This window comes from Leptonychotes weddellii, chromosome 11 (assembly GCF_054177405.1).
Source record: "Leptonychotes weddellii isolate Sample4059 chromosome 11, ASM5417740v2, whole genome shotgun sequence".
NCBI classification, from domain to species: domain Eukaryota; kingdom Metazoa; phylum Chordata; class Mammalia; order Carnivora; family Phocidae; genus Leptonychotes; species Leptonychotes weddellii.
In genome coordinates, this window is record NC_138379.1 from 52531311 (window position 1) to 52537989 (window position 6679).

Here is a 6679-nt window from a genome sequence, read left to right on the forward strand (position 1 = left end):
GGCTTTACTACTCTGTCCTCAGTCCCCAACATGAGTCCTGACACATGGTAGGTACTTAGTGAATATTTGTTCAATGAATACATTAGAGGCAAAAGGAAATGTCCTTACAGACATTCTCTACATTTCCCCTTCTTAACAGGCCAAATGAGATTGATCACCAAGCGTTATTCTCTGAATGTCACTCCCTTGTCTTCGTACTTCTCTCTTATCTGGATCACTGCCTGAACCTCCTCATGTCTGCAAGGGTGTCCCTGCTACTGGAGCCTATAAGTGTCCACTTAGAATCATTCTGTGGCTCCTTATTGCCCCAAATTAATATCCAGCATTCTTGGTTAGCAGTCAAAGCCCTTCCCATTGCATTACTTAAGCCCCCAAGTCTGTCCTCTAGGACTCCGAGCTCTTCAAGTGCTTGTCCTAGATCTCCCAGTGTCTAACATCCAGCAGAGCAATTGGAACACAGGTTTGTGTTCAATAAACATTTGTGCAAAGAATAAGCCAGTCATATAAATCTAGTGTAGAAAAACATTGTTTTGTATTTTTGGAAAATATATGCTAAAAAGGTCTTCAACAGTGCATTTTGTTTTAAGGGAAATGTCCCAACAAGGAAATAGAGTTAAATTCAGCACAACTGATTGCTTAAGAATGCCACTCAAGAATATAAATGAAATGAACTTCTCATCACATTTACCAACAGGGCTGGTGAGCAGACACTCAGGGAGGCTGTCTTCCACAGTTATAGAGAAAGCTCCTGCAAGGGAAACCACCCACTGCTAAACCCAAGGCATGCTGAACTCCTAAAGTCTATCCCCTGCTGACCAGCTGGCATTCTGTGACTTTTTCCTTGGGGTATAACATTTCTTTCCCTCTTTCCTTTTCTCTGTTCCTGTCTCCAACACTGTGGCATGCCCTCAATTCTTTTGCAAAAGACATGGTCTTGGCAAGTGACTTAACTCTTCTGAAAATCAATTCCTTCCTTTGAAAATCATCCCCTTCCTTACTCTTCCAGTGATGAGTTACTAGTAGTAGGAGCAGGGATAATATGGAGAGCTAACATTTGACCTTTGCATACTCTCTACCAAACACTGTGCTGAGTACTTCTGCTGAGTACTTTTATAAAGATTCTCATTTAAGTTAAAGAGCTAACTCCATGCCCCTTAATTCTTAGCCTTATGCTTAGCACAGAATCAATTCTCAATAAATGTTAGCCATTATTATAAGTTTTTTCATTTAATCCTAAAAACTATTTTCTGAGGTCAGTATTACTTTCATATTTTTTCTGTGCTTTACCAGATGAGGAGTCTGAGGCTTTCAGAGGACAATGATATTTAAGAATGAATGTGGGACCCACGCCCAAGAAGTCTATCTACCAAGGCCATGCAACATAACAGATAGAAAACCACTCTGTGAGATGTAGGACACTGCATAGATGTTAGCTGTTATCACCACATTCAGGAGCTTAAGTAGGTAAGAGGTCAGCACCCATGAAGAGGCAAGTGAAGTACTTTAATAAAATGGGGTCACAATTATCATTAAATGAGAAATTTTGTCTTAGGTTGGAGGAATTGTGTGTGTGTGCATGTGCGTGTGTGTGTGTGTGTAAACATTTTTTAAAGATGTTTTCTAAGATCCAGAAAGGCAAAAATCTTTAGAATAGAAGATGGTTAGTGGGACTTCTGAAATAATGGACATCTCAAGTGTTCGGGCTTTCTTTTGGGCTAAAGAGGCTTTTCCATAGGAAGGATGTGGGAGGACACAAGCAAGGAATAGTTTCTTCTCTGGAGCCTCCACCAAATCCTTCTGGGTCCTATGAAGCACCCGAAGCAGGGATTCTCTCCATTTTACAAATGCAAAAACTAACAAACAAGAGACCAAGAGACCAACCTGAAGGCTTCCTACTTCTTGCTTTCATGTTTCTGGCCAAAAGTTTCCTGACTTCCAATACTATAGTCTTTGTTCAGTGAATCATTTAAAAACTCCAACTGTCAAGAGGTCAAATCAACTACATCTAATATTTTCTGGGGACCTCAGAGCACTGAAGAGGTGCTCAGGAAACCCTAGTCTCAGTGTTGGCTCTCCTCACTTTCTCCATGACCTCAGTCAAGCATCTCTGTGGCTCTGTTTCCTCATCTGTGGGCCAGATGATGGTGATTCCCAGCTTGACAAGAACAGGATTCTACCAATGTTAAAACACGCTTTTAGACACGTGTTGTTGGACATTAACACATATTTTAACTTACAAATAATAAAGTTCAAATAGATGTCTTTTGGCTCAGTGCTGCTTCTCTTCCTTCTCTTTCTCCTTTTTCTCCCCCTCTTTCTTTTTACATAAGCCACATTCCCTTGTAGTCATCTCTCTTCCAAAAGGTGTTTAGTTGTAGATCCATCCAGCAATCTGACTTTGGAGGGCTACTGTTTGTTGCCTGGTTAACCACTGGCCTCCTCAGTAAGCATCAGGTCACTGCTCCTGGCTCTGTCCCGGAGCTGTGTGCAACCAAGATGTGGGTTTGGGGCAGGCAGGCAGGCAGGCAGGGGTGTGATGGAGGGCAGCTGCATCTGGCTTATTCCATTCACTCAGTGGATTATGCAACTTGATAGTAGAACCCGGCACATGCCTTCCCTACCCGACTGAAGAGCTGTAAAAAGCTTGGGCAATAGTCCAAAGCAGTGTTTATCATTTGCTGTATCAAACCCAGTGGAATCCCTCACCCCTTGCAAAGCCAGACTGTGGTTTCCCCATGTCATTTGGTGCTTCCTCTAGGCCCGGGTGCTACAGTTCATAGAGACATTTCTATGCAGGAATGAAAACATAGACTCAGAGCCTCCTTTCTGGCTTTTATCTCTGCCTTCCTTGTAGAGGCAAAACCAGTCCTGAAGCTGGGCCTAGAAATTTCTGGTCCCTGAGTGTTGCCTTGAAGTGTCTCTGAGTCAACTGAAGGGGTCTCAGTTGCATCAAAAGAAGTAAAGGGCCTGCAGGAGAGAGGTGAGAGTCCTGTGTCTGCTGCCCTGACCAGCATAGGCCTTAGCAGCATGCTTTACACACAGGGAGACTGCAGTCTTCATTCATTTTTTAAAGATCATGTATTCTAGGGAATAGATTTTATATTTACACACATACTTAACAAGACATGTCCAGCTAATATTCAGTTGTGTGCATGGCTTGGCTGTATCAGCTGTTCAGTTCAGTGCTTCCCCTACCTTGTGGTCACCCCAACTTCTTTCCTGGGGCTCTGGATGTAGAGCCATGATGCAGCACCTAAGGTGTGAAGGCCCGGACCATCAGCATAACCCTGCTCTGGCTCCTAGACTAGTGCCTGTTCTAACTCGTTAGAACTTGCATCATCTGATTGGCTATGACTTTTAATATTGTCCTCTTCAAATAAATTAGATCCACTATACACAAATACAAAAATAGTAATTAAGAAAGCATTAAATGAAAGGAACAAATAGAAACCCTGCAAAGGATCAGATCACCCCTGGTTAGGAGACCACTGATTTAGACCACTTTATTGTCTTTTTTTTTTTTTTAATGTTATGTTGATCACCATACATTACATCATTAGTTTTTTATTAAAATCCAACCTCTCGGCTCTTTGCTCTTTTCATAACCTGTGTTCAATCATCAACCTTTATCACATGGAACAACCTTCTAATTGGTTCTCCTGCCTCCAGTCTTTCTACCCTTAAGCATCATCTCCACACAAAAGCAAGAGACATATTTCTGTAAGTGCACCCTGACCTGAGACACTCTGCCCACTCCAGGCCAATGGAGTGCCCAGCAAAATACTGTTCTGGGGGGACAGTCAAAAGATGTGCAGTGAGTGAGGTCTCCTTGCTTAATGAGCGTGGGGAACACCAGGTTATACAGACTTAATTTTTCTAATTTTTATTTCTTATAGCAGGGCTCTCAAATGTACTATGTGAATTGTGAATCTTATGAGAGGACATGGTGTGCCATTTCCCAAACCTTTTGGTGAGCAATCATATTTTCCAGCACATTACTACTATTATCACTCAGAATATTTCACTGAACACCAGTTTGGGAAACACTGGCCTTCAAAATAAAGTCCCAACACCTCAGCAGGGCTGTCAATGCCCTTCATCATCTGCTCCCTAAATACCAGTCCAGTCTTATTCTTTGGTATTCTCTCTTCTTTCTTTTCTTTTCTTTTCTCTTCTTCTTCTTCTTCATCTTCTTTCTTCTTCTTCTTCTTCTTCTTCTTCTTCTTCTTCTTCCTCTTCTTCTTCTTCTTCTTCTTCTTCTTCTTCTTCTTCTTCTTCTTCTTCCTCTTCTTCTTCTCCTTCTCCTTCTTCTTCTTCTTCTCCTTCTCCTTCTTCTTCTTCTTTTTAAACCAGTATAGCTTTTATTGCATCTTTAAAATATCACAAATAAGCCTGAAAAATCATCCAGCATCTTGCTGTTTCTGTAGATGGACAACTCAGATCTTATTCATCAGCCTGCTGAACTGTTCCTTTTTCAGAAACATAGATACCATCCAAAAATTTTCTGATATCCTTGTTTTAAACAGTTGTGGCTTGCTGAATCAAAGCAGCTGAGTTCGATACAAGTTCAATGTCATTTCCTTCAAGAATTAACTCATTTCTTTGGGCTTGAGATACAGAACAAGCAACACCTGGCCTCATCTGAACCCTGTGGATGTATTTCTCACCCAAGAAATTTCGGATTTCAACAAGAGAACCATTCTCCTGAATAACAACGTTGACGGGGAAGTGAGCATACACAGACCTCATCTTGTAACGGAAGCCCAGTGTAACGCCCTTGATCATGTTCTGTACGTGACTACAGATAGTGTGAACAGTAGCCAGCTTCTATTTCCCCACCATTTGTCAACTCGGAGCCTCTTCTTTTTCTTTGCAAGAAGAACTGAGTTCTACATTGATGTGATTGAAGTCCCTTTGCAGGGTTCCTCTGGGTCCCTTCACAATAACTGTGAGTCCCTTCAGAGTGATGGCGACATTTTCTGGAATGTCGACAGTCTGATTGCTGAGAATGGTCTTCATTTTCGCAGGAGATATGGCAAAAAAAGCTGTATTCTCTCTTCTGATGGACCCCATGCCCACCCCTCACTTTAGTCCAATGGTTCTCAAAGGAATACAAGAGCTCAATAAGTTGCCAAGACCCCTTCAAGGGGTCTGTGAGGTCAGACATATTATTTTCTTAATAATACTAGGATGTTACTTGCCTATTCTATTCTCATTGTCTCACCGATTACAGAGGAGCTTTCCAGAGGCTACGTGATCTATAATTTTTGTAACAGACTCAACATACTAGCAGATATGATAATCCAGCTCTTTTCTCTTAAGCCACATTAAAGAGATTAGAAAAATGTAATACAACTTACTTTTGTTTTGGAAAAAATAGTTACTTTTCACAAACTATGTTACTTATGTTAGCATGGTCCATGCTTATTGTTAGTTTAAATGGTTGACAAATATTTTTTAAATTTCTAGTTTTAATTTCTTGTACAGAAAGTATTGCCGGATATAACCCACATAAACAAAAGCTCTTTAGAGTTCTTAATTTTTAGGAGCATAATGGAGTCTTTTTTTTTTTTTTTTTTTACTTTGTTGAGGAATAATTGACAAACGTAATTGCATGTATTTAAAGTATAAAACATGACAATTTGGTATACATATACACTGCAGAATGATTACCAAGATTAAGGTAACTGACACATCCATCACCTCACATAAATCCTCTTTGTGTGTCTGTGTGGTAAGAATGCTTTAGATCTATTCTCATCAACTTTCAATATACAATACTGTATTATTAACCACAGTCACCATGCTGTACATCAGATCCTCAGAAACTGTTCTTTTTACAACTGAAAATTTGCATCCTTTGATCTTCACTGCTATTTCCATTCCCCACCCCCCAGTGTCTAAATAAAACACCTGGCAAACACCATTGTATTCCCTGTTTCTATGAAATTAGCTTTTTCTTTTCTTTGGGTCCACAGTATTTGTCTTTCACTTTCTGGCTTATTTCACTCAGCATAATGCTGTTCAGATTCATCCATAGTGTTGCAAATGGTAGGGTTTCCTTCTTTTTTATGGCTGAATACTATTCCTTTGTGTGCACATACCACATTTTCTTCATCCATTCATCCACTGAAGGACATTTTGGTTGTTTCCATATCTAGGCTATTGTGAAAAGTGCTGAATTGTGCTGCAATGTACATGGGTGTGCAGGTATCTCTTTGAGATACTGATTTCCTTTGGATATATACCCAGGATGGATTGATGGATCATTTGGTAGTTAAATTTTTAATTTTTTTTTGAGAAGTGCCACCATAATGTTTATATGACTTTACATTCTTACTGACAGTACACAGTATACTCCACATCCTCACCGACATGTGTCATCTCTTGTCTTTTTGATAATAGCCATCCTAACAGGTGTGAGATGATACCTCATTGTAGTTTTGATTTGCACTCCCCTGATGACTAGAGATCTTAAGCACCTTTTCATATACCTATTGGCCATTTGTATTTTTTAAATGGGAAAATATATTTTAATTGCTCATTTTTAACTTTAATTGTTTGCCCATTTTCTAACTGAATCAATCTCTTCAGCTCACTACTTTATTCCTGACTTCACAGATTCCCTCAAAGAGCTATGTATCTCTCATCTTAGAAGCCCTGAACTAGAAAGCCACAG

General features: G+C 40.1%; 1 pseudogene; it reads right to left on the reverse strand.

Annotated features, from left to right (window-relative positions):
• Positions 1 to 4341: 4341 nt before the first annotated feature.
• Positions 4342 to 5038, reverse strand: LOC102733656 (large ribosomal subunit protein uL6 pseudogene; annotated as a pseudogene).
• Between the last annotated feature and the right edge of the window lie 1641 nt (positions 5039 to 6679).